At 45.0% G+C, this 24,114-nt stretch overlaps 1 long non-coding RNA gene across 1 annotated transcript; it reads right to left on the bottom strand.

Moving 5' to 3' along the window:
- Positions 1 to 5,042: 5,042 nt before the first annotated feature.
- LOC141021540 (uncharacterized) lies at positions 5,043 to 8,401 on the bottom strand. The gene is made up of 2 exons (XR_012182868.1): positions 7,388 to 8,401; positions 5,043 to 6,587 (listed from the first exon to the last, which is right to left on the bottom strand). It is a non-coding gene; the product is annotated as an uncharacterized lncRNA (long non-coding RNA).
- Positions 8,402 to 24,114: the final 15,713 nt, after the last annotated feature.

The raw sequence follows: 24,114 nt of genomic DNA, 5'->3' as shown, positions 1-24,114 counted from the left end.
CTGTTTTTCCTTCTTTCAGCGTTTCGAAGAAAAGGAATATCAAACGGAGTCGAAACGGAATGAAACCTTCTTGAGAAGTTATTTTTGGAAGGAAAGCAACCCGGGGGACTTGGAGTCCACGTCAAGGAAGCAACGAGGGAGGCACGAGGCAGGGGGGCCTCCACCCTCATGGGCCCCTCGTGGCTCCCCTAACGTACTTCTTCCGCTTATATATATCTATATACCCTAAAACGATCGGGGAACAGAATAGATCTGGAGTTCCGCCGCCGCAAGCCTCTGTAGGCACCAAAAACCAATCGGGACCCTATTCCGGCACCCTGCCGGAGGGGGGGAATCCTCACCGGTGGCCATCTTCATCATCCCGGCGCTCTCCATGACGAGGAGGGAGTAGTTCACCCTTAGGGCTGAGGGTATGTACCAGTAGCTATGTGTTTGATCTCTCTCTCTCGTGTTCTTGATTTGGCACGATCTTGATGTATCGCGAGCTTTGCTATTATAGTTGGATCTTATGTTGCTTCTCCCCCTCTACTCTCTTGTAATGGATTGAGTTTTCCCTTTGAAGTAATCTTATCGGATTGAGCCTTTAATGATTTGAGAACACTTGATGTATGTCTTGCCGTGCGTATCTGTGGTGACAATGGGATATCACGTGATTCACTTGATGTATGTTTTGGTGATCAACTTGCGGGTTCCGCCCATGAACCTATGCATAGGGGTTGGCACACATTTTCGTCTTGATTCTCCGGTAGAAACTTTGGGGCACTCTTTGAGGTTCTATGTGTTGGTTGAATAGATAAATCCAAGATTGTGTGATGCATATCGTATAATCATACCCACGGATACTTGAGGTGACATTGGAGTATCTAGGTGACATTAGGGTTTTGGTTGATTTGTGTCTTAAGGTGTTATTCTAGTATGAACTCTAGGGCTGTTTGTGACACTTATAGGAATAGCCCAACGGATTGATTGGAAAGAATAACTTTGAGGTGGTTTCGTACCCTACCATAATCTCTTCGTTTGTTCTCCTCTATTAGTGACTTTGGAGTGACTCTTTGTGGCATGTTGATGGATAGTTATGTGATCCAATTATGTTATTATTGTTGAGAGAACTTACACTAGTGAAAGTATGAACCCTAGGCCTTGTTTCTTAGCATTGCAATACCGTTTGTGCTCACTTTTATCACTTGCTACCTTGCTGTTTTTATATTTTCAGATTACAAAAACCTATATCTACCATCCATATTGCACTTGTATCACCATCTCTTCGCCGAACTAGGGTATCTATACAATTTACCATTGTATTGGGTGTGTTGGGGACACAAGAGACTCTTTGTTATTTGGTTGCAGGGTTGTTTGAGAGAGACCATATTCATCCTACGCCTCCCACGGATTGATAAACCTTAGGTCATCCACTTGAGGGAAATTTGCTACTGTCCTACAAACCTCTGCACTTGGAGGCCCAACAACTTCTACAAGAAGAAGGTTGTGTAGTAGACATCAACAGGCCAGACGCCCGAGGACCCCTTAGTCCAGGACTCCCTCAGCCGGTGCCGTCATCACCGGAGGCGGGGAAGATGCACTGCCACTCCTCGACATCGAACTCCTTCTCGTCTTGACCGCCGCTGTCGCCGCCTTGCACCTCGTCGTCGGAGATGACAATAACCTCCCCGTAGACCCCCCCTGCTCCGCCTCCACGAGCGCCGGGTGCTGGTGGCGGAGGACCGTCATGTATTCCTTGCCTCTCGAGCCATCGTCGCCGTGGAACCGGATCCACTTCTTCGTGTGGAACCGGATCTGCCACCGGGACGAGGTGGGCGGGCACCGTACCCCACGGCAATTTGAGCCTCACCGCCTTGCTGTGGAACCGGATCTGCCACCGGTCATATTCCAGGGCGGCGAGCTTTGACGTGTGGAACGACCTGATCCACTTCTTTGTTTGGGTCTCCCGGTCGGTGATCTTCGCCACCCAAGTCCCGCACGCGCGCTGGCGGACGCCGAGGTATTTCCTTTGTGGATGCCATGGCGGAGGGAGGTCCAGGAAGTCAGAGATGTGGGCGTGGGGCGTGGCGGCTGCACGAGGATATGTCGCGGCGGGCGTGCGGCGCTGATCCGAGCTGCGGATTGGTGGTGGGGAGCGCCGGCCATGCGGTCCGGCCATTCGGAGGAGGGGGCGGTCGAGGAACGGCTGGGGCGGGGGGGGGGGGGGGGGAGCAGCGGGGATGGGGGAGGAGGAGAGGCGTGGGATTTTACTCGGCCGCCGAGCGGTGGAGGATAAATAGGGAGGTTTGGCGCGGCTGAGGATAAATGTTTCTCCACTAATGTCGATTGGGGATCGACTAGGTACCGGTTAGAGGAGTAAAACCGGGATTTTACTCCTCTAACATGTTATTGGGATTCGGTTAGAGTTGCTCTTAGACACAAAGCACAACAATGCATGGAGCATGAGAAGATGGAGGAAAGACATGTTTATCATTAACTGTTGGGGCATGTCTAGATATAACCATGGTAAGGTAGTATTGTAGATTCTATGTGACATACAGACATGCATGCATACAACAATAAAAAATACCAGTTTGGAAGCACCCTTAATGAGTACTCCCATATGATCTCAAATATAATTGGGGCGTTTCAGGGTTACTGTTAGTCAGAGCATTTTAGGTGGCCACCATTGTAGAAAAATTGCAGCATACATGTAGATAATAACAAACCAAGACTACTAGATCATTATGAATTGCGACAAATGTATTTTTTCTTTCATGCGGGAAAATGGAAGTCGCTATAGAAAGTAAACGACTACCAACTCCAGCTTCATGTTCAAGAACTAGCAGTTCAAGACGATAGCGTCGGCGTGGCGGCGATGGCGTTGGCGTGGTGGAGGCAGCGGTGTGGTAGCGGTCCTTGTGCTCTTATCCCATCACAGCAATGATCTGCATGATCGGTCCTCCTTGATCTGGCCGCCGACGTGTTCCGGAACTACTGCCAGAGATCTTGCCCAAGGATATCTGGATCGGATAGAATCCGGTTGTGCGCGTCCATATCAGCCTATGCGGCTCCAGGAGGGCGCGTGCGAAGCTCTTTTGTTTGTTGACACCATGGGACATGTCGATATCTCGATTTCCGTAGAAAACAGTGGAGAAAGTCATGGTTGATGAGATCGGAGGATCAGTAATGCGGAGGGGGCCTTGGTGGCGATGGGTTAGCCAGGTGTTTGATAACTTTCAGAAGCAGTAGTGACAAGTGGGGGAGGAAACACTAGAGGATTTCGTTTTTGGTGGTGCTCCTCGAGTGCCGAGTCATGACTTTCAGGGTGAAAACTTAAAGGTTTGACCTTCATTGGTTGTGCCTCACAATTGCCTTACTCAAAGTATTGTTTTAAGAGCTCGGATTTTCTCTGGGGTGAAAACCTAAGATCTGGGATCGGGCAACGCCAGAGCTTATGCACCGTTTCCTTCTTGAAGGCGTCGGCTTTGGAGACATTTTTGTTTTCCGGGTGTTGTCTTTGGTGATGGTTTGTGTGCTGTTGCTGAGAGAAGTTGATCACTATGGCGAGACTTTTGTTTTTTTGGATTGTGTGCACCCTGGTTGTCCCCGAAACATTTTGTTGGTGCAGAGCCTGCGTGTAATTGATATTTCCGCGATATTAATATATTCTAAAAAAAACAGTTCAAGACTGCATCCAAGAACTAAAGACGGAATTGTTCGGACAATAAAAAAGATTCGAGCTGAAACATTATTATTTGGCCTCATGTTCAATCCTCTCCCAAGTCCCAAGGCCGCAAACTGTTCCTGTAAACGAGAAGCACGGCCACAATAGGCGGTGCGCAATACACGAAGAGCAGGAACTTGAGCACCGGGGTTAAAATTCGTTTATGTGCAGGCCTGCGGCGTTGTCCTTGTTGTTGTGTCTTGGGTTGGAGCAGCGAGAGCAGCTCCGGATGATAGGTTTCCCCCCCTCCCCCGTCCCTCGCGTCGCCCCTAGGGCGACTCGGGGGTGACTAGGGTTAGCCTCCACCGCCACCCCTCCCCCCGCTCCCCCTCGCCGCCACCGGAGACGACCGCCGGGAAAGCCCGCGCTGAAAGCACAAGTGCTCCCTGGGTGATTTTGGTAATTAATGTCAACATATCTCTTGTTGGACTAATACTTTTATCTAGTATATTTCAGATGAGTTCAACATTGGAGTGGCATGGACAAGAGGATGTGGAACCCCTTCAAGATGCTAAGGACACAAGATTGGCAAAAGCACAAAGCTCAAGACTCTACATTTTCTATTTTAGTTATCCAAGATCACATTGAGTCCATAGGAAAAGCCAATACTATTAAAAGGGATGAGGTGTTGCTTAATGGCTTGCTTGCTCAAAGTGCTTAGTGATATGCTCCAAAGCCCTCAACCACTTTCTCAATTCCACATATGTCCCATACCTAAAGTCAAACTCGGCCCCATCGATTTGATCTATCTGGTGCCATGATACGTCTCCAACGTATCTATAATTTATGAAGTATTCATGCCATGTTTACAATAGTTTTTTATGATTTTGGTATGATTTGATTAGAACTAACCCGGACTGACGCTATTTTCAGCAGAACCACCGTGGTGTTGTTTTTGTGTAGAAATATAAGTTATCGGAATGGGCTGAAAATCAGCAGAGATTTTTTCTGGAAAATATGAAAAATACTGGAACAAAAATCTACCGGAGGGGAGTCCTGTGGGCCCCACGAGGGTGGGGGGGCGCCCACCGCCTGGGGCGCGCCTCCTGCCTCGTGGACTCCCTGAGGGCCCCCCTGACGTGAAATCAACGCCAACTCCTCCTATAAATCAAGAAAACCCCAGAACAGAACCTAGATTGGAAGTTCCGCCGCCGCAAGCCTCTGTAGCCACGAGAAATTAATCTAGGCCCTCTCTGGCACCCTGCTGGAGTGGGCCATCATCACCGGATGTAACACCCACGATGCGGCTATATCTCCCACGTGTCGAGGCACGACTTAGAGGCATAACCGCATTGTGGTTTTGTCGCAAGAAGGGTCATCTTCACACAATCCCATGTAATGAACAAGAATGGGATAAAGAGTTGGCTTACAATCGCCACTTCACACAATACATAGATAATCATACACCAACTGCTAGATCCCTGATCGTCCCAACTGGGCTCCACTACTGATCAACATGAAAAGAAACAACACAACGAACAAGATCTTCATCGAGCTCCCACTTGAGCCCAGTTGCGTCACCTGCACTGGTCTCATCGGCACCTGCAACTGTTTTGGAAGTATCTGTGAGTCACGAGGACTCAGCAATCTCACACCCGCGAGATCAAGACTATTTAAGCTTAAAGGAAAGGATGGGGTAAAGTGGTGAGGTTGCGGCAGCGACTAAGCAAGTATGGTGGCTAACTTACGCAAACAAGAGCGAGAAGAGAAGCAAAGGAACGGACGTGAACTAGCAATGATCAAGAAGTGATCCTGAACTCCTACTTACGTCAAACATAACCCAGAAACCGTGTTCACTTCCCGGACTCCGCCGAGAAGAGACCATCACGGCTACACACGCGATTGATGCGTTTTAATTAAGGTCAAGTGTCAAGTTCTCTACAACCGGATATTAACAAATTCCCATCTGCCACATAACCACGGGCACGGCTTTCGAAAGATAATACCCTGCAGGGGTGTCCCAACTTAGCCCATCATAAGCTCTCACGGTCAACGAAGGATAAACCTTCTCCCAGGAAGACCCGATCAGTCTCGGAATCCCGGTTTACAAGACATTTCGACAATGGTAAAACAAGACCAGCAAAGCCGCCCGGATGTGCCGACAAATCCCGATAGGAGCTGCACATATCTCGTTCTCAGGGCACACCAGATGAACACTACGTACAACTAAAACCAGACCTCGAGTTTCCCCGAGGTGGCGCTGTAAGTGGCTCTAGTTTGGACCAGCACTCAGGGGAACACTGGCCCGGCGGTTTAAAATAAAGATGACCCTTGAGTCTGCAGAACCCAAGGGAAAAAGGCTTAGGTAGGCAAATGGTAAAACCAAGGTTGGGCCTTGCTGGAGGAGTTTTATTCAAAGCGAACTGTCAAGGGGGTCCCATAAATCACCCAACCGCGTAAGGAACGCAAAATCAAGGAACATAACACCGGTATGACGGAAACTAGGTCGGCAAGAGTGGAACAAAACACCAGGCATAAGGCCGAGCCTTTCACCCTTTACCAGTATATAGATGTATTAATTAAGATAAGAGATATTGTGATATCCCAACATAAACATAATCCAACATGGAGCAAACTTCGTCTTCACCTGCAACTAGCAACGCTATAAGAGGGCTGAGCAAAAGCGGTAACATAGCCAAACAACGGTTTGCTAGGAAGGGTGAAAAGGTTAGGGGCTGACGTGGCAGTATGGGAGGCATGATATAGCAAGTAGTAGGTAGCGCAGCATAGCAATAGAGCGAACAACTAGCAAGCAAAGATAGAAGTGATTTCGAGGGTTGGTCATCTTGCCTGAGATCCCGCTAGGAAGAAGAACGAGTCCATGAAGAAGACAAACGAATGTAGTCGAACGAATCCTCACAACTCCGGAACGAAACCGAAGCTAACGAGAGAAGCAACCCGGAAAGAAACAAACAACCTAGTAAACAACCACCACATACACATGGCATGATGCAAAACCAAATATGATGCATGTCCGGTTTAATGAGGCATGGCATAGCAAAGTGCAACAAACAACACTACAAATTAAGTGGAGCTCAATATGCAACGAGTTGCATATTTACGAAACACCACATATAATTATTTAGTTCTCTCTCATTATGTACCCAACAATATTAAAAGTTGATTACCATGGCAAGAGGTGAAGCATAATGAAACTACCTATTTAAGCAAGTTAAATGAGGCCGGAAACAAACAACAACAATTCCGGAAAATCCTCATGTCCATAATTTAGATTTGGTACTGTTCTGCCATAAACGCAATTTTAATGTTGTTAAACAGCAAAATGAAGTGCACCATGTTAAACTAGGCATTTTTCTACCCCATTTACATATATAATTTAATTAAAACCGAGTTACGGTTAATTAGTTATGAATTAAATCATTTTAGCATGTTATTTAAGTAAAATAAATGTAAACAGCAACTTAAACATCTTAAACATGGATGAGAGCAGCATATTGTGAAACTACACAGAAATCTGAACATTTTACATATATAAATTATTTACAAAAGATGCACGGTTAATTAATTATTAATGCATGAACATGAGGGGTTTTTCTATAAAACTGCAATACTCTGGATAATAGCTAAATCGCAGACATGGAAAAAAACTACACTGGGCCGAATCTAAAACCGGAGCAGGCCCAATAGAAGAATAACAAAGGGGCGCTGGGGGGGCCTCACCATGGGTCAAGGCCCACTCGATGGAGAGGGAGGCTGGAAGGGGCGCTGGGCCTTGGTGCTTGCTTGCGGCCCAGGAGGCTGGATCGAACGAGGAGGCGCGGGGCCGCGGTCAACGCGAACGCTGCTCGTGCGCTTGTTCCCCTGTCCGAAGCAGGGAACTGCGGGCGGCGCCTGGAGCAGAGCTCCGACGAGCGGGCGAAGGGGCGACGAGGCGAGGGACTTGGCGGGGCGAGGGACCGCAGGAACCGGCTAGATCCGAGGCCATGGCGTTGGTGGAAGGCGACGGCTTGGCGGTTAGCGTCCACGGCGTCGGCTGTTGCCTGAAGAACGACGACAGAGGGAATTCAGAGAAGAAAAAACGGAGACGGCGAGGGAGATGGCAGGGCACGACGGGGCCTGCCTGGGGTTGCCGGCGACGACGAGGACAGTTGTCGGAGGCGCGAAGGCGAGGCCATGCTTGCCAGGGTGGCAAGGTGTTCGGTTTGGAGCAGGGAAGCAGAGGCCGCAGTAGGGGATGGCGAGCGCGACGAGGCAGGAGACGACAGCTTGGCACGGCGCGGGATGAGCAGGATCGCTCGATCCGTTCAGGCGGGATGCAGACGGCGGCGCTGAACGCAGAGGCACGGGACTTGCGGCTCCGGCAGGAGGAGCTTGAGGCGCAGGGGACGACGAGCTCGAGCAGGGTGCCATGGCGGTCGGCTGTACGGCGGCGGACGGCGGCCGTTGCCAGAGGCGGGGAACGGGCGGGCGACGCGGAGACGGCCAGATCCGGGCGGCGTCGCTCCCGGCAAGTACTTGGCGGCGGCGGTTCCTTGCTGCGGCAAGTACAGAGAGAGAGATGTGTGTGAGAGAGAGAGCGAGGAGGAGGCCAGGGACAAGCAGGGCTAGTGCAGGAGGAGGAGGAGCGCTGCGGGATTGGTCCAGTGAAGAAAACGAGGGAGGATTGGATCGGGGAAGAACCCGAGGTGGGAGGAGACAAAAGAGGAGTGGCGGCGGCGGCTAGGAGGATGGGACAAGATCCCTAGATCTTAGGGTTGGACCTATATATATCTCATGGGATTAGATTAGAGGCTATTAGGCCCTCCGATTTAAATCGGACGATCAAGAAAAATAGGCTAGGGGAGTCCAACAAAGAAAACGGTGGTGTTTTGTAGATGTTTGGGGATGATCCGAATCCAACGGTGACAACAACCCGGGTCGGGTTCGGGGAGGTTCCGGACGCGCGAGAGGGGTCTATGCACTGCGCAAGGAGGGGTTCGGTGGTTGTGCAGAGAGGGTCAAACGGTCAGACAAGAGAGAATCGAAAAATCCGGTTAGACTCAGAATGGTCAACGAACGTAAGGGGGGGCGCGGCAACTACGAGCGGATGCAAGTTTTATGAAAACAAATGCGGATGATGTAATGAAGAAATGCAACAACAAAATAAATAACAGAGCTGACACGCAAAACATGGAACGCATCTGGAGCGTCGGTCTCGGGGCGTTACACCGGAGGCCATGGAGGAGGATCCCGGAGGGGCCATCATCGCTATGAAGGCCAAGGACCAGAGGGAGAACCTCTCCCCATCTAGGGGGGCATGGAGGAGGAAGCACAAGGGGGAGAACCTCTCCTCCTCTCTCTTGGTGGCGCCGGAGTGCCATCGGGAGGGGAATCATCGCCGTGGTGATCGTCTTCACCATCATCACCATCCTCATCTCTTTTATGCGGTCCACTCTCCCGCACCCCGCTGTAATCCCTACTTGAACATGGTGCTTTATGCCACATATTATGATCCGATGATGTGTTGCCATCCTATGATGTTTTGAGTAGATATCCTTTGTCTTTGGGTTGATTGATGATCTAGATTGGTATGAGTTGTGTGTTTTATTTTGGTGATGTCCTATGGTGCCCTCCGTGTCGCGCAAGCGTGAGGGATTCCCGCTGTAGGGTGTTCCAATATGTCCATGGTTTACTTATTGTCTGCGTTGCTTGAGTGACAGAAGCATAAACACGGATAAGTGGGTCACGGCGTATGGGATAAAGGGGACTTGGTTCTTTAATGCTATGGTTGGGTTTTACCTTAATGATCTTTAGTAGTTGCGGATGCTTGCTAGAGTTCCAATCATAAGTGCATATGATCCAAGACGAGAAAGTATGTTAGCTTATGCCTTTCCCTCATATGAAATTGCAATAGTGATTACCGATCTTGTTAGCAATTGCCTAGGACAATTTCGCACACCGATCCATCATTATTCCACACTCGCTATTTATATTATTTAGTAATATATTCTAACTTTATGATAACAGTACCTACTTTTATATTTTAGCTATCTGATATCATGCAAAGTTATCCTCTTCATACCCACAACGTAGTTTAATTTCTCGTATCTAGTTGGAAGCAAACGTTCGGTGTACGTAGAGTCGTATCAGTGGCAGATAGGACTTGAGAGAATATTGATCTTACCTTTAGCTCCTTGTGGGTTCGACACTCCATACTTATCACTTCCACATTTGGAAATTGCTACGATGATTCCCTGCACTTATCACTTCTGGCGCCGTTGCCGGGGAAGCAATAGCGGGGGTTGATATTCTCGTGTGTGCTTGTTTGCTTTCTTCACTAAGTAGATTTTGTTTTTTCCTTTTTGTTTCTGTTTAGTTGTGGGTGAAACATACAAAAAAATTTAAGTATGAAATTACAAAAAAATTACTTGCCTATCATGCCTAAAAAGTTTTTCAAAAAGAGAAGTGATTGGAAAGTTATGCATTGAAGAAGGGAGGGTCGACCTTGAGCACTTGTGTTCATGCTCACGGAAACAATGTAGAATTTTTCATGGAAGTTTCTCTGTAAATAATTATCCCCTTGTGTATATCCATTTTATTATAAAAATAATGTGCCAAGCTTTGGTTTTAGGATGATTAGATTGCTTGTTTACTATGTGCAGAACAAAAACAGAAACTTTGGCTGTAGCGCGTGATTTTACATTTTTTACTGGAAGGTCAAATGGGTCTGAAACTTTTTGCAAATTACTTATGTACAAAATTTTCAAATTTTGAAATTTATTTCATAATTTTTGGGGTTACAAAAGTTTACTAAACTTCCAGATTACTACAGACTGTCCTGTTTTTGACAGATTCTGTTTTTCGCGTGTTGTTTGCTTATTTTGATGAATCTATGGCTAGTATCGGGGGGTATGAACCATAGAGAAGCTGGAATACAGTAGGTTTAACACCAATATAAATAAATAATTAGTTCATTATAGTACCTTAAAGTGGTAGTTTGCTTTATTACACTAACGGATCTCACAAAGTTTTTGTTAAAGTTTTGTGTGGATGAAGTGTTTGAAGATCGAGGAGCTATCAATATGAGAAGAATAAAGAGAGGCAAGAGTTCAAGCTTGGGGATGCCCAAGGAACCCCAAGTAAATATTTCAAGGATACTCAAGCATCTAAGCTTGGGGATGCCCCGGTTGGCATCCCATCTTTCTTCTTCAACAAATATCGGTATACCTCGGTTTTTGTTTTGTTCACATGATTTGTGTCCTTTGTGTTTTTGTTTTTCCTTTAAGAACCATGCTAGTATGAGATATCCCCTCATCGATTTATAGAATGATCCATGTGCTTCACTTATATCTTTTGAGTATGACCTTATAGAATGCTCTTTGCGCTTCACTTAAATCTTTTGAGTATGGTTTTATAGAATGCTTCGTGTGCTTCACTTATATATTTTGTGTTGGGGATCGTTGCAGAAATTAAAAAATTTATATGCATCACCAAGATCAATCTATGGAGTTTACTAGCAATGAGAGGGGAGTGCATCTTCATACCTTTGAAGATCGCAAGACGGAAGCGTTGCAAGAACGCGGATGAGGGAGTCGTACTCGTAGCGATTCAGATCGCGGTGGATTCCGATCCTAGCGCCGAACAACGGCACCTCCGCGATCAACACACATGCAGCCCGGTGACGTCTCGCGCACCTTGATCCAGCAAGGAGGAGGGAGAGGTTGAGGAAGAGGGCTCCAACAACAGCACGACGGCGTGGTGGTGATGGAGTGGCAGTTCTCCAGCAGGGCTTCGCCAAGCTCACGCGGAGGAGGAGAGGTGTTGGGGAGGGGAGGGGCTGCACCTTGGATGTGGTGCTGCAGCCCTCCCTCCACCCCTCTATTTATAGGGAGAAGGGGGAAGGGGGCTGGCCCCTCTAGATGAGATCTAGAGGGGGGGCGGCGGCCAAGGGGGGAGGGGGCTTGCCTCCCAAGCAAGGGGGGCGCCCCCTTTAGGGTTCCCCCCAACCCTAGGCGCATGGGCCCTAAGGGGGATGGCGCCGAGACCACTTAGGGGCTGGTTCCCTTCCACCTACAGCCCATAAGGCCCTCCGGGGCAGGTGGACCCTCCCGGTGGACCCTCGGAACCCCTCCGGTGGTCCCGGTACAATACCGGTATACCCCCGAATATTTCCGGTGACCGTATGATGACTTCCCATATATAAATCTTCACCTCCGGACCATTCCGGAACTCCTCGTGACGTCCAGGATCTCATCCGGGACTCCTAACAACATTCGGTAACCACATACAAATCTTCCTTATAACCCTAGCGTCATCGAACCTTAAGTGTGTAGACCCTACGGGTTCGGGAATCATGTAGACATGACCGAGACCGCTCTCTAGCCAATAACCAACAGCGGGATCTAGATACCCATGTTGGCTCCCACATGTTCCACGATGATCTCATCGGATGAACCACGATATCGAGGATTCAAGCAATCCCGTATACAATTCCCTTTGTCAATCCGTATGTTACTTGCCCGAAATTCGATCGTCGGTATCCCAATACCTCGTTCAATCTCGTTACCGGCAAGTCACTTTACTCGTTCCGTAATTCATGATCCCGTGACTAACTACTTAGTCACATTGAGCTCATTATGATGATGTTGGAAATATGCCCAAGAGGCAATAATAAAATGGTTATTATTATATTTCCTTGTTCATGATAATTGTCTGTTGTTCATGCTATAATTGTGTTATCCGGAAATCGTTATACATGCGTGAATACATAGACCACAACATGTCCCTAGTGAGCCTCTAGTTGACTAGCTTGTTGATCAACAGATAGTCATGGTTTCCTGACTATGGACATTGGATGTCATTGATAACGGGATCACATCATTAGGAGAATGATGTGATGGACAAGACCCAATCCTAAGCATAGCACAAGATCGTGTAGTTCGTTTGCTAGAGCTTTTCCAAATGTCAAGTATCATTTCCTTAGACCATGAGATTGTGCAACTCCCGGATACCATAGGAGTGCTTTGGGTGTGCCAAACGTCACAACGTAACTGGGTGGCTATAAAGGTGCACTACGGGTATCTCCGAAAGTGTCTGTTGGGTTGGCACGAATCGAGACTGGGCTTTGTCACTCCGTATGACGGAGAGGTATCTCTGGGCCCACTCGGTAATGCATCATCATAATGAGCTCAATGTGACCAAGTGTTTGGTCACGGGATCATGCATTACGGTACGAGTAAAGTGACTTGCCAGTAACGAGATTGAACAAGGTATTGGGATACCGACGATCGAATCTCGGGCAAGTAACGTACCGATTGACAAAGGGAATTGTATACGGGATTGATTGAATCCTCGACATCGTGGTTCATCCGATGAGATCATCATGAAACATGTGGGAGCCAACATGGGTATCCAGATCCCGCTGTTGGTTATTGACCGGAGAGTCGTCTCGGTCATGTCTGCATGTCTCCCGAACCCGTAGGGTCTACACACTTAAGGTTCGGTGACGCTAGAGTTGTAGAGATATTAGTATGCGGTTAACCGAAAGTTGTTCAGAGTCCCGGATGAGATCCCGGACGTCACGAGGAGTTCCGGAATGGTCCGGAGGTAAAGATTTATATATGGGAAGTCCTATTTTGGCCACCGGAAAATGTTCGGGATTTTTCGGTATTGTACCGGGAAGGTTCTGGAAGGTTCCGAAGTGGGGCCCACCTGCATGGGGGGACCCACATGAACGTGGGTAGTGGGGGCAAGGCCCCACACCCCTGGTCAAGGCACACCAAGATCCCACCTTAGAAGGAATAAGATCATATCCCGAAGGGATAAGATCAAGATCCCTAAAAAAAGGGGATAACAATCGGTGGGGAAGGGAAATGATGGGATTTCTTTCCCCCACCTTTGCCAACGCCCCAATGGACTTGGAGGGCAAGAAACCAGCCCCCTCAACCCCTATATATAGTGGGGAGGCGCATGGGAGCAGCACCCCAAGCCCCTGGCGCCTCCCTCTCCCTCTCGCTGAGCTTGGCGAAGCCCTGCCGAGATCCCCGCTGCTTCCACCACCACGCCGTCGTGCTGCTGGATCTCCATCAACCTCTCCCTCCCCTTGCTGGATCAAGAAGGAGGAGACGTCTTCCCCAACCGTACGTGTGTTGAACGCGGAGGTGCCGTCCGTTCGGCGCTCGGTCGTCGGTGATTTGGATCACGACGAGTACGACTCCATCAACCCCGTTCACTTGAACGCTTCCGCTCGCGATCTACAAGGGTATGTAGATGCTCTATTTTCCCTCTCGTTGCTAGAAGACTCCATAGATTGTTCTTGGTGATGCGTAGTAATTTTTTAATTTCTGCAACGATCTCCAACAGATGATGCATTACCGAGTGGGCCCAGAGATACCTCTCTGTCATACGGAGTGACAAATCCCAGTCTCGATCCGTGCCAACCCAACAGACACTTTCGAAGATACCTGCAGTGCACCTTTATAGCCACCCAGTTACGTTGTGACGTTTGGTACACCCAAAGCATTCCTACGGTATCCGGGAGTTGCACGATCTCATGGTCTTAGGAAATGATACTTGACATTAGAAAAGCTTTAGCAAACGAACTACACGATCTAGTGCTATGCTTAGGATTGGGTCTTGTCCATCACATCATTCTCCTAATGATGTGATCCCTTTATCAATGACATCCAATGTACATGGTCAGGAAACCGTAACCATCTATTGATCAACGAGCCAGTCAACTAGAGGCTCACTAGGGACAGGTTATGATCTATGTGTTCACACATGTATTACGATTTCCGGATAACACAATTATAGCATGAACAATAGACAATTATCATGAACAAGGAAATATAATAATAACCATTTTATTATTGCCTCTAGGGCATATTTCCAACATTTTGAGCTTGGATATTGGTTAGACTATATTAATTTTATAATGCTCCATTAACTTCACTTATATCTTTTGGAGTATGAATAATACTACCATCTAAAGCGGGTTTGGAAGAGTGTCAACTTTAGGAATTGGTGATCCCATTATTCCGAATGAGAAGAATTTTGCTTATGTGGAGAGTAGAAAATTTTATATGCTTGTAGATCATGAAAAGAATGCTTTATGTGATGGTTATATTGTTGAATTCATTCATGATGCTAGTGAAAGTTATTATGAGGGAGGAATATATGCTTGTAGGAGTTGCAATAATATCAAGTTTCCTCTCTATGTGCTTAAATTTTTGAAGTTACACTTATTTTGCCTTCCTATGCTAGTTGATTATTGTTCCTATAAATTATGTGTTCACTAGGAAGTGGGCTAGATTCAAATGTGCTAGTCATATTCTTCATGATGCTCTCTTTATGTTTCAATTCTTTTCTTTTATGTGAGCATCATTTAAATCATCATGCCTAGCTAAAAGGCATTAAAGAAAAGCGCTTGTTGGGAGACAACCCAATATTTACCCTTACTGTTTTTGTGTGTTACATAATTAAGATACTGTAGTAATCATGTTTTATAGCTTTTGTTTCAATAAAGTGCCAAGTAAGACCTTTGGGAAGACTTGGGTGAAAGTTAATGTGATCTTGCTGTAAGAAACAGAAACTTTGCGCTCACGAGATTAGCTGCCATTTTTTACAGAAGAGTGATTTTGAGTTGATTATTTTTGCAGAAGATTAATAGACAAATTCCTCACGTCCACCAATTTATTTCGTAATTTTTGGAGTAGCAGAAGTATGGTTGCTGTTCAGATCATTACAGAATGTTCTGTTTCTGACAGATTCTGTTTTCATTGCATAGTTTGCTTGTTTTCTAGTTTCTATGGATTATATTTCTCAATATAAATTCTAGAAATGATATGGTACAGTAGGCATTGTGTGAGAACAATTATGAACCTTGTCTTTGACAGTACCAAAGCGAATGGTTTACTCTTTATCATACTAACCTATCTCACGAAGTTCCGTTAAGTTTTGCATGGTTGAAGTTTTCAAGCTTTGGGTGAGATGTCGATATGAGGAGAATAAGGAGCGGAAAGACCCTAAGCTTGGGGATGCCCAAGGCACCCCAAGGTAATAATCAAGGAAGACTCAAGCGCCTAAGCTTGGGGATGCCCCGGAAGGCATCCCCTCTTTCGTCTTCAGAACTATCGGTATACCTTACTCGGAGCTATATTTTTATTCGTCACATGATATGTGTTTTGCTTGGAGCATATTTTTCAATTTTACTTGCTGTTTGAATAAAATCATTGGATCTGAATTCTTGAATGAAAAAGAATCCTCCCATGGCTAGTTAATTATTTGACTGCTCAGTGTTCTTCACTTATATCTTTTGGAGTAGTTTGTCATTTACTCACGTGCTTCACGTATATCCTATGAGTAAATGGTTGAATGAATTGAATATCATAAATCTGAATTTATATACGTTTCATATGCTTATAACATGGGGAGTAATGACTTCACACATAATAAGTATAGGTAGTAAACTTATTGAAAGTTAGCAAACGCAGAATTGGTCACTTGAACAATTCATGAAAGAATATTGAAGGAAGAGAGATTTCACATATAAATATACTATCTTGGACATCTTTTGTAATTGTGAGCACTCATTAAAATATGACTTGCTAAAAGGTTGATGTTGTACAAGGAAGACAACTTAATGGGTTGTGTTTTCCTATATCTGGAACGTTATATTGTCTTGGATCATCCAACATGTTGAGCTTGTCTTTCCCTCTCATGATAGCCAAATTCTTTGCACCAAGTAGAAATACTACTTGTGCTTCCAAACATCCCTTAAAACGAGTTTTGCCATGAGATTCCACCATACCTACCTATGGATTGAGTAAGATCCTTCGAGTAAGTTGTCATCGGTACATGCAATAAAAATTGCTCTCTAAATAAGTATGATCTATTAGTGTGGAGAAAATAAGCTTTATACGATCTTGTGATATGGAAGCAATAAAAGTGATGGACTGCATAATAAAGGTCCCTATCACAAGTGGAAATATGAAGTGACATTCTTTTGCATTAAGATTTTGTGCATCCAACCTTAAAATCGCATGACAACCTCTGCTTCCCTCTGCGAAGGGCCTATCTTTTACTTTTATCTTCTACCTTATGCAAGAGTCATGGTGATCTTCACCTTTCCTTTTTACATTTTATCCTTTGGAAAGCATATTGTGTTGGAAAGATCCTGATATATATATATATATATATATATATATATATATATATATATATATATATATATATATATATATATATATATATATATATATATATATCCAATTGGATGTAAGTTATCATGAACTATTATTGTTGACATTACCCTTGAGGTAAAAGGTTGGGAGGCGAATCTATAAGCCCCTATCTTTCTCTGTGTCCGATTAAAACTTTGAACCCATAAATATCACGTGAGTGTTAGCAATTGTGAAAGATTAAATGATAGTTGAGTATGTGGAGTTTGCTAAATCAAAGCTCTGACATAGACCCTTCCTGAAAATAAGATGAATTGCAATTGTTTGATGACTGAGAATATAGTTGTTAGTTTCAAGAAAGTTTATGATCTATACTTTAACATGTGAATAGCTTGTTACTTGATCATGAAAAGTTTTATGAGATGAGCTACTGTTATGACATATATTGATGCTAGAAAAAGTGATTGGAACTATCATTAATCAAACTTATGCACTTACTAGCATTCACACTTCATAAATTATTTCTTTTATCATTTACCTACTCGAGGACGAGCAGGAATTAAGCTTGGGGATGCTGATACATCTCCAACGTATCTATAATTTATGAAGTATTCATTCCATGTTTACAATAGTTTTATATGATTTTGGTATGATTTTATTAGAACTAACCCGGACTGACGTTGTTTTCAGCAGAACTACCGTGGTGTTGATTTTGTGCAGAAATAGAAGTTCTCTGAATGGGCTGAAAATCAGCGGAGATTTTTTTTGGAAAATATGAAAAATACTGGAACAAAAATCTACCGGAGGGGAGTCCCGTGGGCCCCACGAGGGTGGGGGGCGCGCCCCCCTGCCTCGTGGACTCCCCGAGGGCCCCCCTGACGTGAAAACCCCACAACAGAACCTAGATCGGAAGTTCCGCCGCCGCAAGCCTCTGTAGCCACGAGAAATCAATCTAGGCCCTCTCTGGCACCCCACCAGAGGGGGCCATCATCACCAGAGGCCATGGAGGAGGATCCCGGAGGGGCCATAATCGCCATGAAGGCCAAGGACCAGAGGGAGAACCTCTCCCCATCTAGGGGGGAGCCATGGAGGAGGAAGCACAAGGGGGAGAACCTCTCCTCCTCTCTCTTGGTGGCGCCGGAGTGCCATTGGGAGGGGAATCATCGCCGCGGAGATCGTCTTCATCAACATCACCATCATCATCACCATCATCATCTCTTTTACGCGGTCCACTCTCCCGCACCCCGCTGTAATCCCTACTTGAACATGGTGCTTTATGCCACATATTATGATCCAATAATGTGTTGCCATCCTATGATGTTTTGAGTAGATATCCTTTGTCTTTGGGTTGATTGATGATCTAGATTGGTATGAGTTGTGTGTTTTATTTTGGTGTTGTCCGATGGTGCCCTCCGTGTCGCGCAAGCGTGAGGGATCCCCGTTGTAGGGTGTTGCAATATGTCCATGGTTTACTTATTGTCTGCGTTGCTTGAGTGAAAGAAGTATAAACACGGATAAGTGGGTCACGGCGTATGGGATAAAGGGGACTTGATGCTTTAATGCTATGGTTGGGTTTTACCTTAATGATCTTTAGTAGTTGCGGATGCTTGCTAGAGTTCCAATCATAAGTGCATATGATCCAAGACGAGAAAGTATGTTAGCTCATGCCTCTCCCTCATATGAAATTGCAATAGTGATTACCGATCTTGTTAACAATTGCCTAGGACAATTCCGCACACCAATCCATCATTATTCCACACTCGCTATTTATAATATTTAGTAATATATTCTAACTTTATGATAACAGTACCTACTTTTATATTTTAGCTCTCCGATATCATGCAAAGTTATCCTCTTCATACCCACAACGTAGTTTAATTTCTCGTATCTAGTTGGAAGCAAACGTTCGGTGTACGTAGAGTTATATCAGTGGCAGATAGGACTTGAGAGAATATTGATCTTACCTTTAGCTCCTTGTGGGTTCGACACTCCGTACTTATCACTTCCACCTTTGGAAATTGCTACGATGATTCCCTGCACTTGGGGATTATCACGCCACCGAGTTCACTTGACATAGCCACTGCCAAAAACCCTAATCAATTCGATCTCACCGATGGGATCTCGGTATCACCAAGATGGGCCTGCAAACTCTCTGTTGCCTGTTGCAACTATTTTGGTCTCACCGAGATATTCAATCGGTCCCACTGAGTTTGCTTGACCAACTCTCTGTTTTACTTATTACCAAAATCGGTCTAACCGAGTTTGTGTAATCGGTCAAACCGAGTTGAGGTTTTACCCTAACCCTAGCACATCGTCGGTCCCACCGAGTTGATCACGTCGGTCCCACCGAAAAACCTAACGTTCACATTTTGAACTAAATCGGTCTGACCGAGTTTCTCGATTCGGTCCCACCGAGTTTGATAAATTGTGTGTAACGGTTAGATTTTGTGTGGAGGCTATATATACCCCTCCACCCACTCTTCATTCATGGAGAAAGCCATCAGAACATGCCTACACTTCCAGTATTCGTTTTCTGGGAGAGAACCACCTACTCATGTGTTGAGACCAAGATATTCCAATCCAACCACAAGAATCTTGATCTCTAGCCTTCCCCAAGTTGCTTTCCACTCAAGTCATCTTTGCACCAAATCCAAATCTGTGAGAGAGAGTTGAGTGTTGGGGAGACTATCATTTGAAGCACAAGAGCAAGGAGTTCATCATCAACACACCATCTATTACCTTTTGGAGAGTGGTGTCTCCTAGATTGGTTAGGTGTCACTTGGGAGCCTCCGTCAAGATTGTGGAGTTGAACCAAGGAGTTTGTACGGGCAAGGAGATCGCCTACTTCGTGAAGATCTACCCTAGTGAGGCAATTCCTTCGTGGGCGATGGCCATGGTGGGATAGACAAGTTTGCTTCTTCGTGGACCCTTCGTGGGTGGAGCCCTCCGTGGACTCGTGCAATCATTACCCTTCGTGGGTTGAAGTCTCCACCAACGTGGATGTACGATAGCACCACCTATCAGAACCACGCCAAAAATCTCCGTGTCTCCAATTGCGTTTGCACACTCCAATCCCATCCCTTTTACTTTCTTGCAAATTGCATGCTTTACTTTCCGCTTCTCATATACTCTTTCCATGCTTGCTTGAAATGTATTGTGAATGTTTAAACTTTTGCTAAAACTCCACCTTAACTTGAAGAAATTAAAAATTGCTACTTTTCTTTGTTGAGGGTCTAATCACCCCCCTCTAGACACCTCTTCTCGATCCCTTTCAATTGGTATCAGAGTTTTGGTCTCCATTGCTTTGTTTTAATCACATTGGAGGAAGATGGATGAGTCTACGTTGGGGAGTCTTAGACATAGAGTGCCTATACTTGATGAAGAGTTCTTTCATGAGTGGAAAAATGAGATGCTTGAGATTTTCAATGAATATCATTTGAACAAGTACATTACTACCCCTTGTGCGCGTCTTGTTGACCCCTTGCATCCTACCCTTGATGAGTCTATTGACATGATCCGTAATCTTAGAACTGTCAATCTAATCACTAGAGGATTACCTAGAAACTTGATTGCCAGCTTGCCTGCTCTTGATTGTGCTTACACCATATGGAGATTTCTTGAGGAACAATTTCCAAACTATTCCTTGCAAAACTTAGATGAGATTCTTCACAAGTCTATTGCTCTGAGTAAAATGAATTCCAATGATCCTAAATTTGGTGATTGTTTATTTGAGCTTCGTAACCTTATGCGTGCCAAAGGAGATGTTGGAATCATTAGTAATATCATCTCCGAAGTCATTAGAATTCATAAAGATGAACATTGTAGTGATCATATATCTAATGAATCACTCTCTCTAGGAAATGATCAATCACAAGACGATGTTGAACATGGATACTATGATGAGGATGATGATAGTGACTACGATCTCAATGAGGCTATGAGACACTTTGGTCTTATGGCTAATCTTCGCGGCTACATGGCTGGAGGAAAGGAATGGGTTCTTAATAGTGGATGTACCGATCACATGATCGGAGACAAGTATGTCACTTTTGGTGATAACTCAAAGGGTAAGGTGGTTGGCCTTAGTAAGGTGGCCATCTCACATGATAGCTCCATACAAAATGTCATGCTCGTTGGATCTCTTGGCTATAATTTACTTTCCGTATCTAGACTTGCTGACTTTGGCTTCAATGTCCTATTTATTGAAGTAGATTGCCAAGTGTTTCGTAGAGATAATCATAAAATGGCCTTTACCGGTATACGTAAAGGTGATCTATACTTTGTTGATTTCACTAAAAAGGCTCAACCTAGAACTTGCTTGATTGCTAAATCCTCTAAAGGCTGGTTGTGGCATAGAAGGTTAGGTCATGTGGGCATGCGAAATCTTGATAAGCTTATTAAAGGTGATCATATCCTTGGAGTTAAAGATGATATATTTGACAAGGATAGATTGTGCACTGCTTGTCAAGCAGGAAAACAGGTTGGAGGAAGCCACCCCATGAAGAACATCATGACCACGAGAAGACCGCTCGAGCTACTTCATATGGATCTTTTTGGTCCAAATGCCTACAAGAGTCTCGGTGGTAACTCGTTCGGTTTAGTCATTGTTGATGACTTTTCAAGATTTACGTGGGTGTTCTTTCTTGATGATAAATTGCAGGTCCAAAAGATCTTCAAGAACTTCGCTAGGAAGGCCCAAAATCAATTTGAAGTGAAGATCAAGAAGATTCGCAGCGACAACGGAACGGAGTTCAAGAACGCAAATGTGGATACCTTTCTTGACGAAGAAGGGATTTCACACGAGTTATCGGCTACGTACACGCCTCAACAAAATGGAGTTGTTGAGAGGAAGAACCGGACTCTTATTGAGATGGCAAGAAAGATGCTTGATGAGTACAAGACACCAAAACACTTTTGGGCGGAAGCGGTTGAGACAGCTTGTCATGCAATGAATCGTCTATATCTTCACAAGCTACTCGACAAGACGGCATACGAGCTTCTCACCGGTAACAAACCCCAAGTTGGATACTTTCGAGTATTCGGCTCAAAGTGCTACATTCTTGACAAGCATCGTCATTCGAAATTTGCTCCTAAATCTCATGAGGGTTTCCTACTTGGTTATGGCTCAAACTCTCACACTTACCGTGTCTGCAACAATTTCACCTGAAAGGTTGAAGAGACGGTAGATGTGAAGTTTGATGAATCTAACGGCTCGCAAGTAGAGCAATTGCCAATTGATGTAGGAGACAAAGACCCTTCGGAAGCAATCCAAGACTTGTCTATTGGCAAGATTCGTCCAATGGAGGTGAAGGAGAGTACCTCGTCTGTCCAAGTGGAAGCTTCTACCTCACGACAAGGTGAACCACGAGTTGTCTCGGAGGCATCCACAAGTGGGACACGCCAAGATGGAGAAAACGATGAAGTACACCAAGATGAACCTCATCGACCTCCTTCTCCACCTCCATAAGAGAACGACAACGTCAACAACGAAGAAGACCAAGAGGAAGAACAAGATGATGAAGAAGATGCTCCACCCCGACCCAAACAAAAGCTCTCACGAGTTAGAGCAAGAGTTTCACGAGATCATCCCGTCGAACAAATCTTCAATCATATCCAAACCGGGAGAATTACTCGCTCTAAAACTCGTTTGGCTAATTTTTGTGAACATTATTCATTCATCTCTAGCATTGAACCTATGAAGGTTGAAGAAGCATTGGAAGATCCGGATTGGATAAACGCCATGCACGAAGAGCTACACAACTTTGAGAGAAACCAAGTGTGGACATTGGTCGAGAATCCCGATAACAACCACAACATCATCGGTACCAAATGGGTGTTTCGCAAGAAGCAAGATGAAGATGGACAAGTCGTTCGCAACAAAGCACGCCTCGCTGTCCAAGGCTACACTCAAGTCAAAGGTATGGACTATGGTGAGACATATGCCCCCGTTGCTAGAATTGAGTCCATTCGCATCTTACTTGCCTATGCAAATCACCATGATATTACCTTGTACCAAATGGACATTAAAAGTGCTTTTCTAAATGGTGAAATTGAGGAGGAAGTTTATGTTAAACAACCTCCCGGCTTTGTTAATCCTAAGAAACCCGATCATGTTTACAAACTTCACAAAGCTCTTTATGGTCTTAAACAAGCTCCTAGAGCGTGGTATAAATGCTTGACCAAGTTCCTTATTGAAAAGGGCTTTGAGATTGGAAAAATTGATTCTACTCTTTTTACTAAAAGGGTTAATGGAGAATTATTTGTGTGCCAAATTTATGTTGATGATATCATATTTGGTTCAACTAACCCCCATTTTAGTGAAAAGTTTGGGAAGCTAATGCCGGAGAAGTTTGAGATGTCTATGATGAGTGAACTCAAATTCTTTCTTGGTTTGCAAATCAAGCAAACTAACGAGGGTACCTTTGTATCTCAAACAAAGTACACCAAGGACTTATTCAAGAAGTTCAACATGCAAGAATGCAAAGGTATGAATACACCCATGCCTACTAGTGGACATCTTGACTTGACTAAGGATGGTGAACCGGTTGACCAAAAGGTTTACCGCTCTATGATTGGTTCATTGTTATATCTATGTGCCTCCCGTCCCGATATTATGCTAAGTGTGTGCATGTGTGCACGATATCAAGCGGCCCCCAAAGAATGTCATCTTAAGGCTGTGAAAAGGATAGTGAGATACTTAATTCATACACCAAATTTTGGCATTTGGTATCCTAAGAGGTCTTCTTTTGATCTTGTTGGCTACTCCAATTCGGACTATGCCGGAGACAAGGTTGATAGAAAGTCCACTTCGGGTACTTGTCAATTTCTTGTTAGATCTCTTGTGTCTTGGTCCTCCAAGAAACAAAACTCGGTATCCTTATCCACTGCCGAAGCGGAATACATTGCCGCCGGTTCATGTTGTGCTCAATTACTTTGGATGACTCAAACTCTTAAAGATTATGGCATATATGTGAAACATGTTCCATTGCTATGTGACAATGAAAGTGCTATTAAGATTGCTCACAATCCCGTGCAACATTCTCGAACTAAGAATATTGAAGTTCGTCATCATTTCATTCGAGATCATGTTGCTAAAGGAGACAGTGATCAGTGATCTTAAGCATGTTCGTACCGATAAGCAATTGGCGGATATATTCACCAAACCGCTTGATGAGAAAGTATTTTGCCGTTTGAGAGGTGAATTGAACATCATTGATGCCTCAAACTTGGAGTAGAAACTCCATTTGGATACATGCAAGGCATGAGCCATTACATGTCTAATCCTTG

The sequence above is a fragment of the Aegilops tauschii genome, chromosome 4 (genome assembly GCF_002575655.3).
Source record: "Aegilops tauschii subsp. strangulata cultivar AL8/78 chromosome 4, Aet v6.0, whole genome shotgun sequence".
Lineage (NCBI taxonomy): Eukaryota > Viridiplantae > Streptophyta > Magnoliopsida > Poales > Poaceae > Aegilops > Aegilops tauschii.
This window is presented reverse-complemented; position numbering and strand designations above follow the sequence as displayed.